At 36.1% G+C, this 25,508-nt stretch overlaps 1 protein-coding gene across 4 annotated transcripts in view; it reads right to left on the bottom strand.

The window, feature by feature from the left end:
- Window positions 1-25,508, bottom strand: part of PCDH7 (protocadherin 7) — a 472,964-nt gene that overhangs the window by 192,829 nt on the left and 254,627 nt on the right. The gene's annotated exons all lie outside the window — the stretch shown is intronic.

Below are 25,508 nucleotides of genomic sequence, written 5' to 3'. Positions count from 1 at the left end.
TTTGTCACACTTCTATGCTGCAGTAATTTACAATAAAATACTGGGAGCATAATAGGTTTATTTCAAAATTGTTATTAATAAAACACTATTTATATAGCACTTACTACATGCCAGGCATGGCATTCAGGAAGCAGGCGAGACACAGCGGTATGCACAGTTCATGGTGTTCAGACTCTGTGGTCTGATCACTGGGGTGAACGTATCTGCTGGGTGAATGAGGCAAAATGAGTAACTAACTCTATGCCTCAGTTTCCTCATATGTAAAATGAGGACAATAGAATTGTTGTTATTTTTTAATTAATTAACCATTCAGAGAGAAAAGTCTAGTGCACAGGAAATGATTGATAATCAAAATGGTTATCTCTTTAATTCATGCAAAAATGATGTGCAGAAGGAGATCTTCAGTAAAGTCATGAAAGTGTCTGCAATACTCAACTTCTAAACAAAGATGAGTTCTGAACATGAGTCCATTTTGACATTGAGATTCATAATTTTAATCACTATTGTTACTGAAAACCAGAGAGTAAAGCTTCAAACATTGTTCTACACATTTTGCTGAGAGATAAGATACCTTAAAATCATGTATTTCAATCTGAGTTTTCAGAGTTTCTGAGATTTCAGAGTTTTCTTTTTATTTCTTCTCCTCTCTGAGTCTAATTTCTTTTCTTTCCTCCCAAGCAGTCTTGGATCTATGAGACTCAAAAATTACATGTGTCTAGATGTTTAAAGATGAGGCTTAAGAAAGAGCTTGCAAATGTGCACAACCTCCTCCATCATTTCTTTTCTTTTCTTTTCTTTTTTTTTTTTTTACTTTCTTGGTCTTGTAGGTATGAGAACAAAACTCTCTGCTTCATTTGGGTTTGTCAACATGTTTCCTGAATTGTTTTTCTGATGTTGTCCTTCGGTTCCTGAAGGATTCATAGAAAAGGAATTAACGCTCCCCTGGGGAACCTCTGAGGAAAATGTGAAACAAAACCAAACTTCTTTCTTATTGAGGAATTTGCCACATAGGTACAACAGTAGAGCTTCAAGGAAAGAAACACAAATGGCACATCTTAAGTGCCCAGGGGTTCTTTATGTGTTGCATAGGAGCAACATTCAAAATATTTAACCACTGGTAAAGCAAGGGCATGAGTCTTACAGAATGGACAGTGGCCGTAAATAACCAGTCAGTCTATGCTCTGCATTCTGGCCTAAAACAGCTCTGTCTGTGAAGCTGAAATGGCTCTTTGTTCTCGGCACAGTGCTTTAAACAAAACAGGCTCTCAGTAAATATTCTCTGACCGAGATACATACCAAATGTTATAAAGGGAAGGAGAGATGATCATTTCATGCAGGATCCTAAAGCTGTGACATAAATTCATGGAAAGAAGTAATATGTGTGAACATTAATGCATGGATCAGGGTTGTCCAGGAAGAAAAGAGAGAAAAACTGTAATAAGGCAACAGAAACCCAGTATACAGGCACATGCATGCTTGAGAAACTTGGAGTTGTCTGGTGTCACTATAAACTATTAAGAGCCATTTTCAGTTTTACAACATTTAATAAGAATTATTTTAATGTTCAGGTAACATACATGTTCACAATGAGGCATGAAAACTAATCACTGTTAGGCAGTTCTTTATTAAAGCTGGTTTCAAAATAACTGTCATGTAAAATCAACTATCTTTTCAAAATCTCTCATTTAAAAAAAAAATTGTTGTGAAAAAAACACCTGCACAATTATGTGAGCAGAAGGTAAAGTGTGAGCAGCATGGGTTTATGGGTTATTTTAGGAGACTGAAGCAGAAAAGAAGCAACAAAATCCTGCTTATGTGTTTCCTCCATCAAAGTCTCTAACCCTGACCTGAAAATGGGTTGCTCTATCATTTCTTCACTCTGCCATAGTTCTTCCTCCACATTCTTGATCACATTTTTTCTGTTATCAATGTTTATGTTCTTTCCACTGAATCCTGAATTTGTACAGGACAAGGATTCCAAATGGCTAATCTTTTTTCCTTCCTGAAAGCTAAATGATACTTGGAATACAGAGTCCACTCAACAAATACTTGCAAAATAAACAAAGAGAAACAATGGAGATTTAGAGAGAATAGAGTACTTGTGTCTGTTATTTTGCTTCTAAGGGCAAATTTTGATAAAATCAAGGAACTATTTCTATTCTACGAATATATATTTGGACCTTCTAAATATGAGACATCAAGTTGTGAGTGAAGCAGACACAGTGCCTGTCCTTTACTCACAGGACTGTCATAGGGTTCAGTCTAGTGCAAGAGTCAGATGCCCAGCCGAAGGCTCCTCTGTGCTGTGATATGGGCTCTGCCAGGAGTTGTGTAGAACGCAGCTGTGCCAGTTCCCTTTACTGGATTCCAGGACAAAAGTCTCAATTGCGGGCTTTCACTGGGGAAAGGACTATAGATGGAAACTAAAGTTCTGGATTCAGAGGCCATGGATGCTTCATTTCTAAAATTCTTTGATTCTTGTGCTTTGGGAAATGCTATTCAAAGCACTTGGTTCTGAAGACTAATATTTATTAATATATTTATTTTTAGTGTCATTGTAAAATGGCTCAGTTTGAACAAGTATAATCAATCAGTGCTTATGTTATATAAATACATACTTATATTTATATATTTTCTTCTCTCTCACATATATATTTGCATATATATGTATATACATAAGAGAAAATACGTATATATATAAGAATACCTCTCGGATCTTAGGAGTTTCTATACGACTTGGTATTTCTGCTGTTTATAAAGTGTTGCTGTTGTTCAGTTGCTCAGTCATGTCCAACTCCTTGCAACCCCATGAACTGCAGCACACCAGGCTTCCCTGTCCTTCACTATCTCCCAGAATTTGCTCAAACATTCAACTCCATTGAGTCAGTGATCCCATTAGTGTACTTTGGTTTGTATGATTGTCTATATTTTCTGTCAATCAAATACTGTGTAGTCTTCTTGAAAAATCATAAACTGTAATCATAAAAGTCAGAAAAACATCATATTGCAGACTGTCCACTGAAGATAACAATGTGACCTATAAGAACTGCTTGATTATAAATGTGCAGGAAATTATATTTGGCCTAATTTTAGAAAATATCTATTGCTAATGTTTAGGCTCTTTTATGATGCATTTTAAAAGTACAATTCAAATAAAAACCAGACAAGCAACAGAATAAAAATGAATTGTCCTTATGACTTAGATTTTATTTTTATAATGTCAGTCATAGCTTTCCCATCTTGAATTCAACATTCTTCTTTAGCCACAATCTTTATATGATTTTAAAACAGTTTGAAAATTATTATAATTTTAATGATAAACTGTTTTTACTTGAAATATGTTATTTATATTGATATTGATATTTTATTAATTTTGTACTGGTATTTTATTAATTTTAAAATATCCATCACATAGAAAAAATTAAAATCAAAACTAGATGGAATTTTAAAAATCTTTAGCCCAATTCCATAATTTCACAATATGGAAATTAAGGGATAAAGAGGCTAACAGATTGTCTGGTTTATTTCCCAGTTCAGTTCATTTCAGTTCAGTCGCTCAATCCTGTCCGACTCTTTGAGACCCCATGAATTGCAGCACACCAGGCCTCCCTGTCCATCACCAATTCCTGGAGTTCATGCAAACTCATGTGCATCGAGTCAGTGATGCCATCCAGCTATCTCATCCTCTGTTGTCCCATACTCCTCCTGCACAGTCCCTCCCAGCATCAGGGTCTTTTCCAATGAGTCAACTCTTCGCATGAGGTAGCCAAAGTATTGGAGTTTCAGCCTCAGCATCAGTCCTTCCAATGAACACCCAGGACTGGTCTCCTTTAGGATGGACTGGTTGGATGTCCTTGCAGTCCAAGGGACTCTCAAGAGTCTTCTCCAACACCACAGTTCAAAAGCATCAATTCTTCGGCACTCAGCCTTCTTCACAGTCCAACTCTCACATCCATACATGACCACAGGAAAAACCATAGCCTTGACTAGACGGACCTTTGCCGGCAAAGTAATGTCTCTGCTTTTGAATATGCCATCTAGCTTGGTCATAACTTTCCTTCCAAGGAGTAAGTGTCTTTTAATTTCATGGTTGCAATCACCATCTGCAGTGATTTTGGAAGTAGTGTTTAAATGAAAGTTCTTGGTCTTCATGCTTTTCAAACTGAAATATGTTCCCTCACAAGAATAATAGAATTTTGTCCTTAAAAGCAATTTTGATAACCTCAACTTCCATTTCATCCTAACAGTAATATGATGCATAGTCTTGGAGGACCTTTTACTCCCTATTTGTAATATAGCCAAATCTCAAGACAGGTGCCTTTTCTTCTTTTTTAGCTACAAATCCTACATAAACTTTATATAAAAGTTGAAGATTTTAAAAGTGATTTCCTACATCTACTCTTAAACGTTGGAGCCAAAAATGTATATGTATTAATATCAGTTCAGTTCAGTTCAGTCGCTTAGTCATGTCTGACTCTTTGGGACCCCATGAATTGCAGCATGCCAGGCCTCCCTGTCCATCACCAACTCCTGGAATTCACTCAAACTCATGTCCATCGAGCTGGTGATGTGATCCAGCCATCTCATCCTCTGTATACCCCTTCTCCTCCTGCCCCCAATCCCTCCCAGCATCAGGGTCTTTTCCAATGAGTCAACTCTTCGCATGAGGTGGCCAAAGTATTGGAGTTTCAGCTTCAGCATCAGTCCTTCCAATGAATACCTAGGACTGATCTCCTTTAGGACGGACTGGTTGGATCTCCTTGCAGTTCAAGGGACTCTCAAGAGTCTTCTCCAGCACCACGTTCAAAAGCATCAATTCTTCAGTGCTCAGCTTTCTTCACAGTCCAACTCTCACATCCATACATGACAACTGGAAAAACCATACTCTTGACTAGACGGACCTTTGTTGGCAAAGTAATGTCTCTGCTTTTCAATATGCTATCTAGGTTGGTCATAACTTTCCTTCCAATGAGTAAGCGTCTTTTAATTTCATGGCTGCAGTCACTATCTAAAGTGATTTTGGAGCCCAAAACAATAAAGTCTGACATTGTTTCACTGTTTCCCCATCTATTTCCCATGAAGTGATGGGACTAGATGCCATGATCTTCGTTTTCTGAATGTTGAGCTTTAAGACAACTTTTTCACTCTCCTCTTTCACTTTCATCAAGAGGCTCTTTAGTTCCTCTTCACTTTCTTCCATAAGGGTGGTGTCATCTGCATATCTGAGGTTATTAATATTTCTCCCGGCAATCTTGATTCCAGCTCGTGCTTCTTCCAGCCCAGCGTTTCTCATGATGTACTCTGCATATAAGTTAAATAAGCAGGGTGACAATATACAGCCTTGACATACTCCTTTCCCTATTTGGAACCAGTCTGTTGTTCCATGTCCAGTTCTAACTGTTGCTTCCTGACCTACATACAGATTTCTCAAGAGGCAGGTCAGGAGGTCTGGTATTCCCATCTCTTTCACAATTTTCCACAGTTTACTGTGATCCACACAGTCAAAGGCTTTGGCATAGTCAATAAAGCAGAAATAGATGTTTTTCTGGAACTCTCTTGCTTTTTCGATGATCCAGAGGATGTTGGCAATTTGATCTCTGGTTCCTCTGCCTTTCCTAAAATCAGCTTGAACATCTGAAAGTTCACGGTTCACATATTGCTAAAGCCTGGCTTGGAGAATTTTGAGTATCACTTTACTAGCATGTTAGATGAGTGCAATTCTGCAGTAGTCTGAGCATTCTTTGGCATTGCCTTTCTTTGGGATTGGAATGAAAACCGACCTTTTCCAGTCCTGTGGCCACTGCTGAGCTTTCCAAATTTGCTGGCATATTGAGTGCAGCACTTTCACAGCATCATCTTTCAGGATTTGAAATAGCTCAACTGGAATTCCATCACCTCCACGAGCTTTGTTCATAGTGATGCTTCCTAAGGCCCACTTGACTTCACATTCCAGGATGTCTGGCTCGAGGTCAGTGATCACATCATTGTGATTATCTGGGTCGTGAAGATATTTTTTGTACAGGTCTTCTTTGTATTCTTGCCACCTCTTAATAGCTTCTGCTTCTGTTAGGTCCATACCATTTCTGTCCTTTATCGAGCCCATCTTTGCATGAAATGTTCCCTTGGTAGCTCTAATTTTCTTGAAAAGATCTCTAGTCTTTCCCATTCTGTTATTTTCCTCTCTTTCTTTGCATTGATCACTGAGGAAGGCTTTCTTATCTCTCCTTGCTATTCTTTGGAACTCTGCACTCAGATCTTTCCTTTTCTCCTTTGCTTTTCACTTCTCTTCTTTTCACAGCTATTTGTAAGGCCTCCCCAGTGCCATTTTGCTTTTTTGCATTTCTTTTCCATGGGGATGGTCTTGATCCCTCTCTCCTGTACAATGTCACGAACCTCTGTCCATAGTTCATCAGGCTTAAATTGAAGAAATTAGGGAAAACCACTAGACCATTTGGGTATGACCTAAATCAAATCCCTTATATTATACAGTAGAAGTGAGAAATAGATTTAAGGGACTAGATGTGATAGATAGAGTGCCTGATGTATTAATATATACCTCCCTTAATTCATCTCCTACTCTTCTAAAAAATAATAATAAACAGAAGACTAAACCAAACCAAACTATGAAATGTATTTCTCCTCCTTTATGCTCAGAACCAAAGGTTCGCAATTTCCAGTGTCCTTTGAGTTATTTACTGAGCTAACATGAAACATTTTATGGATATTAAATCCTGTTGCAAAAACAATGACAGTATACTCAGTGTAAAATTCAAGAACTCAAAATACTGTATTTTTGTCCTGAACATCATTATGTAAAGGGAAGAAGGTAACATGCCTTTAATCCAGTAGAGACATTTAAGTACATATGATGCAAAGTTCAAATGACTGAGTTAAAACTTCAGTAGAAATTCTGACGATGTAGTTCTTGCTCTGCAATAATGTATGCTGATTGGAGAACAGTACTTTACAATTACTTAGAGCATATCTTCCAAGCTCTGACATCTAGCCAGCAGCAGTCAGGGATCTGCAATGAAAATCCTTTGATTTAAACAGCTCTTGCTTTGGAAAGTCGATGAGTTATAATGTTGATGGTCAGAAACAGCATACATGTTTAACAAGGCCAGGTTATCCACCTAAATCATCTGTGTGAACTGAAAATTAATTACTGTGAAAGATTCCAAGCGAAAAATGTTCTTTCACTGCACAGAAATACTTTTGGATGAAAATGGTCATCCTGTCTAGATAGTATATGGAAATTATTCATAATAACCTGGCTGTAGCTGCTTCTAAATTTAGGGAAACATTGCTTTCTTTTTTCTTCTTCTTCTTCTTCTTTAAAATGTTTTCTTCTTGAAGTTTCACAAAAAGATTATTTTGTTTTTGATGGAAGGATACAGATGCAAGAACACAAAAGGGCAAAACATTTAACACAACTATTTCCAGCTAGCAAGATTTTTACTTTCTCTTCTTTAATTTCTTTCAATGCTGATGTATAACTAGGAATAAACCTAATTTGTATGGAAAGATTCAATAGCATGATGTAGCATCACTCATGAGGGATAAATGCTTAGAATTTTGAAGATTTGCTTTGCATGATTGGTGAAAGGTGATTTGATATATTGTCATGTGATCTATAAAGGGAATAGTTTCAGGAAAAAGCAGAAGTTTGATAAAATATTTTAGTCAAATGTATTTAAAGCAAAATTATTTTGATAACAGTGATTCAATGCACACTAAAAGGCTGAAAAATTTAATGTTTTCCAAAAAAAATTAGCCAATAATTTTAAAGATGTTATCCTATAAACTAGAATTATTGAAATATGGACTATTTAACAATTTATGTATCTTAATGCATTGGCTGATCCAAATTGCTTCATTTCCCAGTTGTGAGTCAGGATCATGAAACATAAGTTTACATTGCAGAAAATACCTATCATATTTTATTATTCTACATAGACTCACATATAATTAAAATTTATAAATGACTGCATCTTAAAGACCATCTACCATGTATACCACACAAATATTGCAAATCACATTACAATACAAACCTTTAGAAACTAAGAGTTATTGAATTTAAAATAACTGGATGTAAGCTAATAAACATATGTGTGTATGCTAAGTCACTTCGATTCTGACCAACTCTTTGCAACTCTATGGACTGTACCCAACCAGGCTCCTTAGTTCTTGGGATTCTCCAGACAAGAATAGTGGAGTAGGTTGCCATGCCCTCCTCCAGGGGATCTTCCTGACCCAGGGATTTGAACCTGCATCTCTTATGTCTCCTGCATTGGCATGTGGGTTCTTTACCACTAGCACCACCTGGGAAGCTCAGGAAACAGATATTATTTCTTATGGACTCCAAGGAATGTCTGGAGTCCTTTGTGTGAAAGCATATAATTATGAATTAAAAAATAAGCACTCAAGCAAAATGTATAGCAATAACTCTAAATATCTCTCATGTTCCTTGAAAGGGAATTTTAGGCAAAGGATGAAAAGTATCTCTTTACTCTCCACAGTTGGGAATAGCATTAAAAAACAAATAAAAACTAAGCAGTTCATCCAAAAATGTGGGGAAGTGGAAAGACTTTCTAGTCTGTGTGTGAATTGCCTGAGTGAGGGTAAATGCGTGTAGAACAATTTCACTTTAGTCTCCTACGTGCTGGGGTCTCTCAGTACTGCCCCTGCACTGCCCAAAGCTCTGAAAGTCCACGTGTTCTGCTGCTGTTTCTGCCTACCCAGGGAGTTAGGGAAAGAAGTATATTTGAGATTCTCCCATGCAAAGATATAAAAAGTGAAATGCAGTAAGTTCTCAAATAAATATAACTGTTGCCACCAAAGGAGCTTAATACAGCCTATCATTTCCCCTATGGCAAACTAAAGCTGTGAATGAGATGTTCTCCAAAGAAAGTGACCTCCGAGGCACAATGTAGACTCTGTTTTATAACATTATTGGGATAAGATAATGTGCAGTTAATTTAACGTTAGTTTAAAATAGAGTATTTCTTATATAGCCAAAATGCATGCATTTATTGAAGATACATCAAGGGAGCAAGATAAAACATAAGTGTTTGAAATTGAAAGATAATATGTTTGCACCTAATATGCTATAGAATTTATCTCGGAATGATTTATCCATGTAAATATATGGCTCCTCTGATACTCTCATGATCCATAAGATTCAGGGTGATCTGGATGAAGCCTGGTTCACAAAGCTGAGAAACATTGTAACTCATGTCAAAATTCCCTGAGATCTGAAAAAATTATTTTGGAGATGAGATGATGGAGTGGCCTGTTTGGTTGTGCTGGGTTTTTTTCTCCTTTCTGATATTCTATTCAGATTTGCCAGGTATCATAAATTCTAAAAAGCACTGCATATTTATATATCACTTTACTGTCTGTGAAGTGTGAAAAATGCAGAAATACCCAAGTACTCGATTTAAAATGAAACAGAAAAAAGATAGAAAAACAATATAAGTAACAGATTAAATTCTATAAATTCAATACAGCACCTAGCACAGGATTGGGCACAGAGAAGGTATTCTATATTATTCTTATTAGATGAAAATAATTGCCACTATTTTTGTAAAGGCACATATTGTTATACTGTAACAGTGCAAATGTATTATTTGGCTTTAAACAATCACCAAGAATTGGGGAAATTTTATTATTTAGAGATCTCCAATATCGAGGAAGCACATATACAAAAACTGAGAAAATAATATTATCCAGAAAAAAGCAACTTACCAAAGCTAGAAAGGAATATGAAATCTCCCATGACTTTTAAACTTCAAAACATATGCTTAGTCAACATACGGCATGCTATTTTATACTTCGAAACCTTATTCTTGATTGACTAGATTTAGGCCAAAAGCCAAAAGAATCAGTGAGTCAGTCCTTATCAGATCTTCCTGATTATAGCTACCATTAGCCAAGGTTTGTTTTTCATATGACAGTTTCAACAGTGGAGCAAAGCATATCTCTTCTGTGTTTCTCACCCTGACAATAGCTGTAATACTTCTTATAATAGGAAACACATGAAACGTTAGTGGCACGAGTACCTTGGCTGATTAGAACACAGATGATAATACAGCTTGGTCTGCAGGCTTATTACTTTCATGGTGGAAGCCCAGCTGAGCTGTTAGCACTTCAGCAGAAAAAATGAACAAGTCAGTTACAGAGATAGATACTAATAATAAGCTAAGATTCTTACAGCAATCTCACAGCTCTTCAATGAATGATTTATATATAATGACTACACTTAACTGACCGCTTTTCTAACTAAATTGGAAACATACATGTATAAGTACACAAACACATGCACACACACAAACACACACACACATACACACATCTTACAGCTTTTTAACATTTGGGGGGTTAATATTTAAGAACATAATGACTTAGGCTATCCAACCTGAACAAGAGTAGCTGATATCTTTGGTGCTGTATAACTCTGTTATTACAATGTCAGAAAATGTCCCCAACATTTTTTCATACATCCTAAATTTCAGTCAATTACAGACATATCTACTTATTAAATGTTTTTAAATCTGCAAATATTTTAGGATCTTGATAATCTTTCATATATAAGAATGAATTTACCTCAAATAGCCTGTTTCCTCCAAGACCAACTCCATTTGTTCATAAACAATGTGCATTTGTTCAATGGTATTTTGTTGTTCTTAATATAAAGCTCAAATCAGTTAATGCTAAAGGAAATTAGTTATGAATATTCATTGGAGGGACTGATGCTGAAGCTGAAACTCCAATACTTTGGCCACCTAATGTGAAGAACTGACTCATTGGAAAATACCCTGATGCTTGGAAAGATTGAAGACAGGAGGAGAAGGGGACAACAGAGGATGAGATGGTTGGATGGCACCACTGACTCAATGGACATGAGTTTGAGTAAGCTCCAGGAGTTGATGATGGACAGGTAGGCCTGGCGTGCTACAGTCCATGGGGTTACAGAGTCGGACATGATTGAGCAAATGAACTGAGCTGAACTGATCATTTACTAAATTACTTGTAAAACTTTTCCTGAAAAAGGTCTGTATAGTCCAAACTATGGTTTTTTCAGGAGTCATGTATGATGTGAGAGCTGGACCATAAAGAAGGCTGAATGACAAAGAATTGATGGTTTTGAACTATGGTATTGGAGAAAACTCTTGAGACTCCCTTGGACTGCAAGGAGATCTAACCAGTCAATCCCAAAACAAATCAATCCTGAATATTCATTGGAAGGACTGATACTGAAACTCCAATACTTTGGCCACCTGATGGGAAGAACTGACTCATTAGAAAAGACCCTGATGCTGGGAAAGATTGAAGGTGGGAGGAGAACAGGATGACAGAGGATGAGATGGTTGGATGGCATCACGACTCAAAGGCTATGATTTTGAGTAAACTCTGGGAATTGGTGATGGACAGGGAAGCCTGGTATGTATGACTGAGCGACTGAACTGAATATTAAGCTCAGAATAGGAGTGGCTCAGATGGTAAAGAATCTGCCTGTAATGTGGGAGAACCAGGTTTGATCCATGGATCAGGAAGATCCCCTGGAGAAGGGAATGGCAACCCACTCCAAAATTTTTGCCTGGAAAATCACATGGATAGAGGAGCTTGGCAGGCTATAGTCCATGAGGTCACAGAGTCAGACATGATAGAGCAACTGACACTTTCATTTTCAATATAAAGTTCAGAAGAGGTGCACTGAATAAATGTGGAGTATTGATTAAGAAAAGGGAAACGTAGATTGCCAACATTACTCTGTGGGTAGAGAGGTGAGTGAGAGAGATTAGTTAGGTCACAGGAAATGCTCTGAAGTTATTAAAATGAAATGTAAAATAACAACACTCTATGGGCATGTTCTGTTTGAACAAAGCAGCAGCAGACAGCTTCTTCATATCTGCATGACAGATGAGTTGGTTTGGTTCTCTTTGTGACAGGAGGATGGCAGTAAAAACAATGAGATGGTACTAGGTCAAGAGATGGACAGATAAGTTTTATGCCAGCATGGTTCATGCCAGTTGACAACACTCATGTGAAATGAGCAGTCACCAAGATGACATTTTCAAATAACAAGAACAATAAGTGGAGGAGGTGGAGGGAGCTGTGGTTTTGGTAGACTTAGATATGTTTCAATCATAATAAGATCATAATAAAACTATGACAAGTTGTCAAGGCTTTATAATGCATTTTACAGGCCACTTTAAATCATTTTTGAAGGATAAAATATGAATGCAAATATATTAATTTAAAAGTGTTATTAAGAATATAGTAAATATTTTATAAATGTTCCCAAGAAATGATAAATGACTGTATTCATATGGCAAGCAAAGACCTTTGAGAGACAGTAGTCCGCCTACAACATCTATAAACCTATATATTTTCATTCCAATGTAAAAGAACAACTCTGGCTTATTCTTTTCTTAATTTTTATATTTTAGTCATCTAGACTCCTTAACAGAATCAACTCTAATTAAATTTTTCCATATTCAAAATGAGATCTAACTCAGTTTACTTAGATTAAAACATTTAAAAATAAATTTTCTTTCCGTTCAAATCAGTAGAGATACTTTGGGTCTCATATATAGTCCTACTTATTATTTTCTCATTTTACATTGTGTAAAAATCATGTGACTATAACTAAAATTCACATGAAAAATGAAGGAGGCCCCGTTAGCATCCAAAATTGATTTTCAACAATAACAACCAGAAAATTCTGGGACAGAAAATAAAATGTACAGAAATATAAATGATACTTTAATTAACTCTTCTTCCAGAATGAAGAGTTCTCACCTAATTTTCAGTCTCATATTTATATTTTCTCTATTCATCTCTATTTGAAAATTTTTTGTAGCCCAACCTTTTCTACACCTGATTCATCTTCTTTTATCCTTCAATAAACAATCATACGTGCAAGGATTGTTCCTCTAACATTTGGCATTAAACTTAAAATTTCTTTACCATATTTTACTGTGACCACCCATGTAAGAATTTTCTAGAAGATTATGGCCCAAAGTGCCATAAATGCCATATATTTTAGTCTAGATGACTAAAATATAAAGGAGATCCACCTACAGTTAGCAGTAGGAAGTAGTGCTACAGGGAGCATTCTGCTCATTAATAAACTGCCTGGCTTCCTAGTGTCTGCATAGTTCCCTGTTTCATCTCTTAGCTGCAGCCAATTCTCATTTTCCAATTCATTCCTAAGAGCATTTCTTTAAGTCTACCGACATTTAATTTCATTGTTTACCATGAAGTGCTGTATTATGCTGTATCATATCCATACTCTATGCTCTCTATGGGGTATTCCAGATGACTCAGTGGTAAGGAGTCTACTGGCAAGCAAGAGACGAGGGTTCAGTCCCAGGTTTGGGAAGATCCCTGGAGAAGGAAATGGCAACCCACTCCACTATCCTTGCCTGGAAAATTCCATGAACCGAAGAACCTGGTGGGCTAGAGTCCACGGGATTGCAAAGAATCAGACAAGACTTAATAACTAAAAAACAACAACAATGCTAATGCTCTCTCTGCTTGGATGCAGCATCTCCACATGCAGTAGGGTACTGACCCTTTTGTAAGACAATAGAAACTGTTTCTTTCCTTCCTCCTTTACCCTTTCCTTTCTGTTTGAAACCAACAGAAAGATATATACTTTATATATAGATAAAGATATATACTTTATATAAAGTAGGATATAATGCCTACATGAGCTACTGTGGAAACAGTGGCTGACTTTATTTTTCTGGGCTCCAAAATCACTGCAGATGGTGACTGCAGCCATGAAATTAAAAGACGCTTACTCCTTGGAAGGAAAGTAATGATCAACTTAGCATATTAAAAAGCAGAGACATTTCTTTGCCAACAAAGGTCCATCTAGTCAAGGGCTATGGTTTCTCCAGTGGTCATGTATGGATGTGAGAGCTGGACTGTAAAGAAAGCTGAGTGCCGAAGAATTGATGCTTTTGAACTGTGGTATTGGAGAAAACTCTTGAGAGTCCCTTGGACTGCAAGAGATCCAACCAGTCCATTCTGAAGGAGATCAGCCCTAGATGTTCATTGGAAGAACTGATGCTAAAGCTGAAACTCCAATACTTTGGCCACCTGATGCAAAGAGCTGACTCACTGGAAAAGACCCTGATGCTGGGAAGATTGAGGGCAGGAGGAGAAGGGGATGACAGAGGATGAGATGGCTGGATGGCATCACCGACTCAATGGACATGGGTTTGGGTGGACTCCGGGAGTTTGGGATGGAGAGGGAGGCCTGGCGTGCTGCGGTTCATGGGATTGCAAAGAGTTGGACATGACTGAGCAGCTTAACTGAATTGAACTCAACTGAGCTATTGGGAGCTTGATGTATGTTACTATGTTATTATCTTACAAGTGAGAAAACAGAAGAAAGACTGGTTAGACTGAATATCAAAATTTAACAGATGACAATTCAGTGTAAGTACTTCGCTTTGCCAGTCAATCACTCATTAAGTCTCTGTTCCCTGTCAATTAGGACTGTGCTAAATAAAATGGAAGTTCTCAATTCTTGATTCAAAGTAAAAGGGAGAAATAAGTAAATAACAACTCACTAAAATAGATTCAAAGTAAAAGGGAGAAATATTAACAACTCACTAAAATAGTTGAAGACATACATTTTTGCACTGTAAGATGGACTCAATAAAGGACAGAAATGGTATAGACCTAACAGAAGCAGAAGATATTAAGAAGAGGTGGCAAGAATACACAGAAGAACTGTACAAAAAAGAGCTTCACGACCCAGATAATCATGATGGTGTGCTCACTGACCTAGAGCCAGACATCCTGGAATGCAAAGTCAAGTGGGCCTTAGAAAGGATCACTATGAACAAAGCTAGTGGAGGTGATGGAATTCCAGTGGAGCTATTACAAATCCTGAAAGATGATGCTCTGAAAGGCTGCACTCAATATACCAGCAAATTTGGAAAACTCAGCAGTGGCCACAGGACTGGAAAAGGTCAGTTTTATTGCAATCCCAAAGAAAGGCAATGCCAAAGAATGCTCAAACTACTGCATAATTGCATTCATCTCACACGCTAGTAAACTAAGGCTCAAAATTCTCCAAGCCAGGCTTCAGCAATATGTGAACTGTGAACTTCCTGATGTTCAAGTTGGTTTTAGAAAAGGCAGAGGAACCAGAGACCAAATTGCCAACATCCTCTGGATCATCGAAAAAGCAAGAGAGTTCCAGAAAAACATCTATTTCTGCTTTATTGACTATGCCAAAGCCTTTGACTGTGTGGATCACAATAACTGTGGAAAATTCTGAAAGAGATGGGAATACCAGACCACCTGACCTGCCTCTTGAGAAACCTATATGCAGGTCAGGAAGCAACAGTTAGAACTGGACATGGAACAACAGACTGGTTCCAAATAGGGAAAGGAGTACGTCAAGGCTGTATATTGTCACCCTGCTTATTTAACTTATATGCAGAGTACATCATGAGAAACGCTGGGCTGGAAGAAGCACGAGCTGGAATCAAGATTGCCAGGAGATATATCAATAACCTCAGATATGCAGATGACACCACCCTTATGGCAGAAAGTGAAGAGGAATTAAAAAGCCTTTTGATGAAAGTGAAAGAGAAGAGTGAAAAAGTTGTCTTAAAGCCCAACATTCAGAAAACTAAGATCATGGCATCTGGTCCCATCACTTCATGGGAAATAGATGGGGAAACAGTAGAAACAGTGTCAGACTTTATTTTTCTGGGCTCCAAAATCACTGTAGATGGTGACTTCAGCCATGAAATTAAAAGATGCTTACTCCTTGGAAGGAAAGTTATGAGCAACCTAGATAGCATATTGAAAAGCAGAGACATTACTTTGCCAACAAAGGTCCGTCTAGTCAAGGCTATGGTTTTTTCTTTGGTCATCTACGGATGCGAGAGTTGGACTGTGAAGAAAGCTGAGTGCTGAAGAATTAATGCTTTTGAACTGTGGTGTTGGAGAAGACTTTTGAGAGTCCCTTGGACTGCAAGGAGATCCAACCAGTCTATCCTAAAGGAGATCAGTCCTGGGTGTTCATTGGAAGGACTGATGTTGAGGTTGAAACTCCAACACTTTGGCCACCTCATGAGAAGAGTTGACTCATTGGAAAAGACTCTGATACTGGGAGGGATTGGGGGCAGGAGGAGTAGGTGATGACAGAGGATGAGATGGCTGGATGGCATCACCGACTCGATGCACATGAGTTTGGGTGAACTCCGGGAATTGGTGATGGACAGGGAAGCCTGGAGTGCTCGATTCATGGGGTTGCAAAGAGCCGGACAAGACTGAGCGACTGAACTGACTGACCACTTCTAAAGTAGATGAATGCATACATTCTTTTGCACTGTAATCTATCTCAGAAAAAAAGATCTTTCATTTGCAGTTTAAGAATCTAAAAGTTTCATTGTCAACAAATTCCTTATGTGCCAGGGTACTAGGCCTGGCAAGTAACCCACGATCACTTGAAAACAGATTTAATGCCTTAAGACTTCTGGAAGAATATGTAATATATGCATTTTACTTATAAATTTAATTTTCATGCAAGCACAAAAAACGTTCTTTCATATAAACTATAGCCAGGCCAAAGTATACTCCACAACACTTAATAAATATCATTTATGCTTTTCTTTCCCCCCCAAATCCTCAGCAAGGAGCAATTTGATGTTTAATACTATTTTTTCCTGAAAATATATAACTTGTCTAATAAGATCAATTATTTATATCTTTGACATTTGGACTTTATGAGAGTCCTGAAAAAAGTTAATCATTTTAATTAGTAATGGTGCTTTTATACAACAAATTTCCTTAGAATAAACTACTCTGAAATCTCATAGTTATTTATAATAAATCCTTGGCTTAAAAAACCTTTATATTGCTAAAATGCTGCTTTTAGTGTCTCTCAATTTATGAGCAAAATTTTAGAACACTGTCATTCTCATTGTTGAATCTCATAAATAAACTACAATTGGAGGTAAAAGCTAAACATATATTATAGCATCACTGCAATGTCTAATAAATGACAGTTTTGGAAAGTGATAGTGTTGCTTATATAGTCATAGATGATTCATTACTTTCTTAAATTTTCTCAACCATCTAATTTTGCTAATCTAGTGCCTGAGTCTCACACTATTGAGACAATAAGCAGCATGATCCCATTATACAGTATAGCAAACATTTAAACAATTGATATATTCTTTACTGTTAGATTTATTTATTGGTTACATTAAAATAAAATAGCTAACAAATACATACACACTTGGAAAAATATATTATTACATACATAGTAAAATACTTTTATGTTTATCTGTTCAATGTACTTTTTCTTTCCTTAAAAGAATTATTCTTAAAATTGGTAAGGAGATGATCTGAATTTTGGCTTTTGCCAGTCACTATTTTAATAATACCAATGCTTTATTATATGAAATTATTGGTCTACTTTTATTGATTAAATTAGATAAATATTAAAATTACAGGAGTAAATACAAAGAAAAATATAGGAGTAGGAGAATAATAAAGTGTTATTATGGGATTATATGAAATCATGTGTGTGGAACTTGAAACTTGCAAAACACTAAGGAATTTAAAGAACCTCTAATTAAAATTATAAATATTTATAATTTTGACTTAAAGTGTTTGGACAAAAATACATAAAGATTTTTCTCCTCATGACTTACACAAAACTCCTTAAAACTAAGAAAGGCTTGTCAAAAGGAGAATCTTATACATAAAATATATTGCATTTTCTAAAGTTATTCTTTAAATCCCAAAGTAATGAATTGCAAATTTACTCATTCAAGGATGTATTTCTTCTGTGATATATAATAGCCTGATAACACTATTAAGGCAACCTGATTAGTCATAAACAGATTGTGTATTCTTTGATATTTTTTTTTGATATGTGGCTTTATTTACATAACACTCATATATCCCTGAAATATATTCTGGAAATACAAGAAGATTATAGACCCAGTTAACCATATGAGACACCTAAGAAAGGAACCTCTAGAGCAGTCCTGGCAGGATATGACGAATTTCCTTCCTCCTTCACTTACTTTCCCGCATTCCCAGTTTACCTGCTTGTCTTGTCACACAACAAACTAACTAAAAGATGAACATATTTAAAAAACTGTAACCCCCTACTTCACTTACTCCTTCCTTGCACATGTACTTTGCTCTGCCTAGTTTTATCTTCCCTGTCTTTACTTTCTCATAGAACAACCGTCTACTCATCACAGTTCAGCATACATTCTCAGTCTCTGAGTCAAAACCACACTTAATTCTTGAGTTCAAGCATGACTAAACATCTCCAAATGATTTGATTCCTCATTCCTATTGAAGTGTACACTATTTGGATATTTTCCTGTAACCTAATGTAATCCAGCAGAGTTTTCAGTAAAGCACATTAATGGATAAACTGAAAGTTACCTTTCCATTGATTTTCATGATAAGATTAGAAATTTAGCTCCCTGGAAGAAAAGGTGTTATGGATATATACTAAAAGATACTTACTATGTAAAACCTATTTAATTCACATATTTAAAGACATACAATGTAAAATGTCTTATTGAAAAGCAGTTCAGAAATAACAAAAATGTCATTGATAGTATGGTGCTTATCAGAAAAAAAAAATTTTTTTAATAGGTGATTCAAAACACCTTTGGAAAACCACCAGTCTTCCAATCTCACTTTTTAATTCTGAATTATAAATTCAGAAATCATTAAACCTTTAGCATTATGGCCAAGTTTTCCATTCGCCTCACAAAAGTGGCACAACTTCTAAATTAAATCTACATTTCTTTGTTTTAAAAATATTTTCCTGCATTTTCTTCATTACTTAAACACATTGGCTTAACATGGTATCATACTCAAGAAAGATCACAAAGAATTAAAATCCTGAGCAATAGGCACTATGGTATCTAAGGACATCCCCCACACCCCGCCTTGTCAATTAGCTAATATTCTATTACAAGCAGTTAATGTGCCTGTGTTAACAATTCTCTTTATAATAGGATATTCTATTTATTTAATTGATGCCTGTTGTCCTGATTAGAGTGGACAGGCAAGCTTAAATAATGATGGCTGAGTCTGGTTAAGGCTTATGATTGGAATCTGTAATAAATCTACAGTTTTATTTGCTGTAAACTCTAGGGCTGTTGCACAGTGCGGTGTCCCCAGCCACAAATGATGGTGAATGGTTCCTATTAGGCAGCTCCTGGCTTTAAGTTGGAGTTATCTTTGACTGGTTTCACTTCTGGCAAAAACTATTAGTTGAATACAAAGAATGTTTGTAGTGTCAAGCTTTGCAAAAGGATGCCAACTTCCGTGCCTCTCCAAGAGCACAGCAGGCTACATTACCAAGTGTTTTTCTGTTTCTTATGAATAAAATTGTTTGCTTTCCTATTTCATCCTGCTGATTCCAGATAAACAGTGCATCCAAGGACATAAAAGAAAGTGTCACCTTCAACTCACCCAGATCTCTACTTTTAAGCAAGATATTTCAATAAATTTGGTAACCCCCAACTGGGATTCAAAAAATCTGGATCACAGTTATCTCACTAACTTAACGACCTTGAAAAATTACTTTTTTTTTCATTAACTAGATTTCAAAATGAGGAATTTTCAGATAAAATAATTTTTTCCATAGAAAATAATTTATGATTCTATGTGAATGCTTTATATTCCACACCTTAATAAGTTGAAGACCATCAAACATTAAATTACTTTTGCAAGTTATTACAACTCCGTTATAGTAAGTTTCACTATAATAAACAGCATTCAAAATGAGGACAGACTTATGTCTCCAGAAGCAAAGGAAGTGATGCTTCCAAAATGAAAATTAGTAACTTTGTCTTCAAAAGCGTAGCTTTAACAAGATAAAAGAGTGTCACTAGAACACTGTAGCACTGGTTAAAAATTAGATGACTTATATTAAAAATTCTTAATCCAATGAAATCTTTGAGAATTATGTTATCAGATTCTAGCACAGAATTATCCTTATTACATCTCATGATTATCATAGAATCATACAGCATGAGTGTTGGAATCTGTGTTGTCTAATTTGTAATCTTATGAATGAAATCCTTTAATAATGATTTTGGGAAATTATCATGGAACCTTAGCTCTAATACATTCAATGATAGAGGTTTCAGAATACTGACTATGCTATGGAACAGAGTTTGTTGAACATTTCTTAAGATAATACATTTCTCCTTAGAAGGAAGCAATTTTCTACCGTTTATACCTACTAGCATTTGTTCTTGCCTTCAGGAATCACCAAGAATAAGTTATCCTTTGTCTCTTTTCTGCATTAAAGTGCTTCAGATATCTTTTAAATGACTGTCCTCTCCTCAACCTGTCTTCCTCAGCACATCAAACATTTCCTTGGATTCACATATTTTTAAAAGCACAAAAACTACCTGTATATACATGCAAAAAGGAAAAAGTATAAAAACTTAAATGATAACAATCATCAAACTTTTTTTTTTAATTAGAAGCCTTCTTAGAAATTAAGAAGCTTGTAACATGAATTTTAATTGATCACATGATCATAGTAACCATGCCACAGAGTCAATGCAAATTCTCAGAATCCTTTTCAAGAGAAAGCTCCAGAAAGAAAAACAGGTCAACATATGCTAACACTAAAGATTACATCCTTCAACTACTGTGGTTTTCATATTTTACAGAGGAGGAAACCGTGCTTCCCGGGAAGTTAAATATTATTGACTGGCAAACCAATACCAAAATCCTAATTTCTAACATTCCTAGTCTTCCATATTCTATAAAAATTTGGAAGATACTTTAAAGATCAGTTAGCTAAATTCCTTATTTTGGTGAAATAAGTAAGGTCTTAAAAGGTTAAATGATTAACATGTATTTCCCATGTTTCACTACTCTCTTTCTAAAATATTAAAAGAAATTTTAAAATATTAAATTACATATATACACGTAGCATACATCTTCAATAACAGTGACAGACAGAGCAACCTTAAAAGAAAAGTTGTTTTAAGAATTTTGCCTAAGACTCATGTATAACCAAATACCAAAAGGGTATTATTTCAGGAATTGAATCTAAGAAAAGCAGAACTTTTCTGAGAACTTCCTTTGGTCATACAAAGCAATGCTGAGTATGATAGAGTAAGAATTTTTGTAGGCACTAGAGCTTTTGAAAATATAAAGTCAAGCACTACAATTACCATATGGAAGACATTCATTAAGAATATATAGGTTTATAATATATGAAGCACATTGAAAATAGAAATCTTGGGCAGGGTCAGGGAAAAGTCATGTAGCATAAAAAGTATTATCTGCCAGCAAATTAATTAAATCTCCCAGTTCTAGGAAAGGCCATATATTCTGTGTAGACACTCATAGAAAGGCAGATGTGCAGTGCTTCTGAGATAGTGCTGTAATCTGCTCATAAATAGGACTCACCAAAGGACACTGACAGCAATTTGGCATTAAAAAAGAGTTCACATGCATGGAGAATTAGTTTACATTAGCTTTTACTGAGCAAACTCCATATCTGACAGGGCAACCTTTACACATCTTTCAAACTTCTTTTGCTCTAGTTTGACGTCCATGTGTGAGCACATATTTAGTCATTAAAGTCAATAATTTGCATTGAGAAAATAGTTTTTGCTGTCTTCTGCTTTTCTGTTTGTCTTTTATTTCCACTGATATTATCTATTTAAAGCTATGTATTTTTTAGTGTCAAAAATGTTAGAATGATGAATGAGCATCTTAAGGGAAAACTCATCTCAGGCACCAACTCAAACCAAAATATTTAATCAATTAAGAAATAAAAAGTAGAGACTTCTGCATGTGTGCTTAGTTGCTTCAGTCATGTCTGACTCTTTGAGACCTCAGGGACTGCAGTCTGCCAGGTTCCTCTGTCCATGGGATTTTCCAGACAAGAATGCTGCCATGCCCTCTCCAGGGGATTGTCACAGCTCAGGGATTGAACACACATCTCTTAAATCTCCTGAATTGGCAGGTGGGTTCTTTAACACTGAGACACTTAAATTCTTTTACTTTTATCAAATATTATTTTTTATTTCATTTTTTCTAAATTTTTTCATTGATTTTTATGCATGCTTGTATTAATTTTATCTATATATTATACTATATACTAGCCAAATCATACATTTATTCTATATAATTCAGATAAAAGGTATTAATATATGCAGCTTTAAACTGTAACTCCTTTTGTTTCCTGAAATTATTTAAACAGATTTTTTGGGTTCTTCATACTGCACAAGTATAGACATGTAAACTGAAGGAGCCAATCCTGAATTCCATCTTTTTTTTGACAAAGTATTTTGCACTAAATGAAAATAACCAGAATGCTAAAACGATTTGCAACCAACTAACAGAACAATTTGAAAGACTGGGGCTATAAACTAGAAAAAAGAGAAATAGAGACATTATATAGCTAGCCATTATGATGGAGTATCTACCTGAATTTCAGTTGCTGGAGGTACTTTTGGAGTACATTTGGAGAAGGAATAGTACTTAAATTTTGTGTTGTCCCAAAGGAAAAATTCAGGATAAATGGATTCAAGTTCTGGGAAGGCAAATTTTGGCTCAATATAAGAAAAAGCTGAAAAGTTAAGTTAAAGATGTCCCCAAATCAGTGAGCCACCCCTAGATTTTTTGTCACCAGAATCATTCAAGCAGAGATTAGTGATTTGGCCACCTCATGCGAAGAGTTGACTCATTGGAAAAGACTCTGATGCTGGGAGGGATTGGGGGCAGGAGGAGAAGGGGACGACACAGGATGAGATGGCTGGATGGCATCACTGACTTGATGGACGGGAGTCTGGGTGAACTCCGGGAGCTGGTGATGGACAGGGAGGCCTGGCGTACTGCGATTCATGGGGTCGCAAAGAGTCGGACACGACTGAGCAGCTGAACTGAACTGATGATGGGTTTGAGGGATGCATGAATAATCTAAAACCAGATTGGCTGATGCTAATCTCTTTACCAACTCTGAAAATTCCATGATTCATTCAGCAAACATTCATTCCATGCTCCAGGCACTCCATATAAAAATAGAAATAAACTGATCCTTATATTCACAGAGCTAATGAATTGGTTAATTCTAAGATCTTATTGGTTGAAAGTCTAGGAAAGAGGGTATTTTGACTTGTACCCTAATTTTCCATTAATCTCTGCCTCAATTGTGCCCTCTAGGCACAACCTTTTTAGTTCTAAGTACATAGCTCCAAGTTAATGCTTAAGCCCTTAACTTGCTATCAAAAGCACAGTTCTCACAGAAAAAATCCTAGAAAAATACAGTGTACACAAAGCAATGTATCTTAATTCCCCTTTCTCTTTTCAGCATTTTACCTCAAAGGCTTTTCTAAGAATAAAGGAAACATGAACTCATAAATAAAGTCCTTTTTCTCTACTTGCACTGATTTTTTCCCCTACAAGTTTTCTTTCATATTTTTTTAAAGTCCTCTCAGTGTCTGTGGTTTTCAGTGATCTGTTTCCTTCAATTTTTTATTGCTTTTCAATGTATTCACTTTCCCCATATCTTTTTGTTTCTATATTCTCAAAGATTTTTTCTTTTCTTTTTCAGTTTACCTTCTTTTTCTCATCTAATTTTACTCCCCCATTTCTTTCTTTTCTTGTATATAACCTGTTAAGACTCTAGCTGTATGGTGCATATTTCTTTTATTCATCTATAAAATAACAACAACAAAAAAGTTTCTCTGACAACCTTTCCTCAAAACTTCAAAATATTTTGGTTGAATTGTTTCCTTTCCATGTGAGATATAAGTATGTCTATGCTTCTTTTCTTACTACTAGATTTGATAAATTTTATAAAATTTAAATGATCTTTTTTTCTATGTTTTCAATTATACTTACTTGGTTTTTAACTGCAGGTCCTAAATTTAGGGAGAAAAATAAATGACTTATTTTTTATAATGAAATATATTAAGTCATCTCTGCAGCTAATAACAGTCAAGAGCTACAAATGAAAGGAAATAAAAAGGGTAGAGGTAAGTGTGGATGAGAAGGGTCCCTACAAGAGTGAAAAGAAGAATGACTGTGTTCTAAAAATTCATTCATCTGTTCAACATTTAGTGAGTAGCAAACACTGTGGACATAGAAGAGTTCATAAAGGATAAGATGGAATCATAGAAACTTAAGAGTTGAACATGAACGAGAATCCCAGCTTCACTGGGGAGCAAACAGGAGACTCTGCAAAAGACACAGTGCACTTTAGTCAATTCTGAGTAATCCTGACCACTTTAGGTTTCTCCAAGCTTCACTGTTTATCATTTAAATATGAATATTAACAATTTTGAACTGTGTTCCTTTGTGTGGAATGAATTAAGAAAATAGGGATTATTAAGCTTACTTACACTGTGCTGGACACACAGAAAACCCTCTGCACATTTCCTGTTACTGCTTTTGGTATGAATTTTCCAAGCAGACCTGGGGAAACGGCTCTCCAGATGGAAGGACCCAACAATGCAAAGGTCTGTGGGCAAGGAAGATTATAGCCATCGGGAAAGATGGGGTAGGCCAGAACAGTGTACATCCAGGGTAAGTGCATAAAGTAAGGGCTAGAAATGCAGGTAGAAATGAGATCACGAAGGCCAACCAATAATTTCAGAGCTTTTAGGGATAAGAGACTCTGCATTTGTGAATGAAGATTTATGGTCCAGTCTTTAACGGTCAATGGTCACATCAGTGAAAATTCCTGTAAAGAATCTGCTTCATTTATATACACAAACAAGTCTTTGGTATTATTCTAAGGAATACCATAGTGTTGCCACACACAGGCACACCTATAGACACACTCACTGCTTTTCTTTAAAGACATTTACTAAAAGTCTTCCCAGCCCAAAGGCAGTAATCTAGTTCCGTGCCTCAAAGATCCTAATAGAGTCACAAAGGCGTCTTGCAAAGCCCAACATGCCCTCAAAACAAGCCCCTGCAGGAGCAAGGAGGACCAGTTCTCCTGGTGAAAAAGGAAATCAAGAAGGTGGGCGTTTCCCATAATGACTTACAGCTTGTGTTTTTATAGGTTAGGACTCTGCTGGAGTTCGAGCCCTGAGGGCTTAGCTCCTTTCAAAATTATCAACCTGAAAGAGGTAGACTTGAGCTGCAGGGAGGACCAAGGCCCTCCCCCACCTTCCTCAAACGCCACCAGCTGAGCTGACAGGCTTTGCAAAAAAGCCATTAGCCTACACTCAGCTCCCACATCTGGACGACCTTGATTTGTGGAGTATTTAGGTTTAATTGAAATGGCTCATACTTAATTTTCTATAACCAGAGGAATAAGCATTATAATTAAAGTACATACAGTTTTGTGTGATGCTTTTGAAAGTTCAAATGCTCAAATAATTGAATTTTGAGTTAAAGCTCACAAAATATTCTCATTTTAAAATTTGCAAAGATATGTCATATAAAAAGTCTTTGTAAAACATTGAAAGTGGCATATATATATATATATATATATACAAGGTCCG

Source organism: Bos mutus, chromosome 6, assembly GCF_027580195.1.
Source record: "Bos mutus isolate GX-2022 chromosome 6, NWIPB_WYAK_1.1, whole genome shotgun sequence".
Classification (NCBI taxonomy): Eukaryota; Metazoa; Chordata; class Mammalia; order Artiodactyla; family Bovidae; genus Bos; species Bos mutus.
Note: the sequence above shows the minus strand (reverse complement) of the source record. Positions and strands in the feature narration are given on the sequence as shown.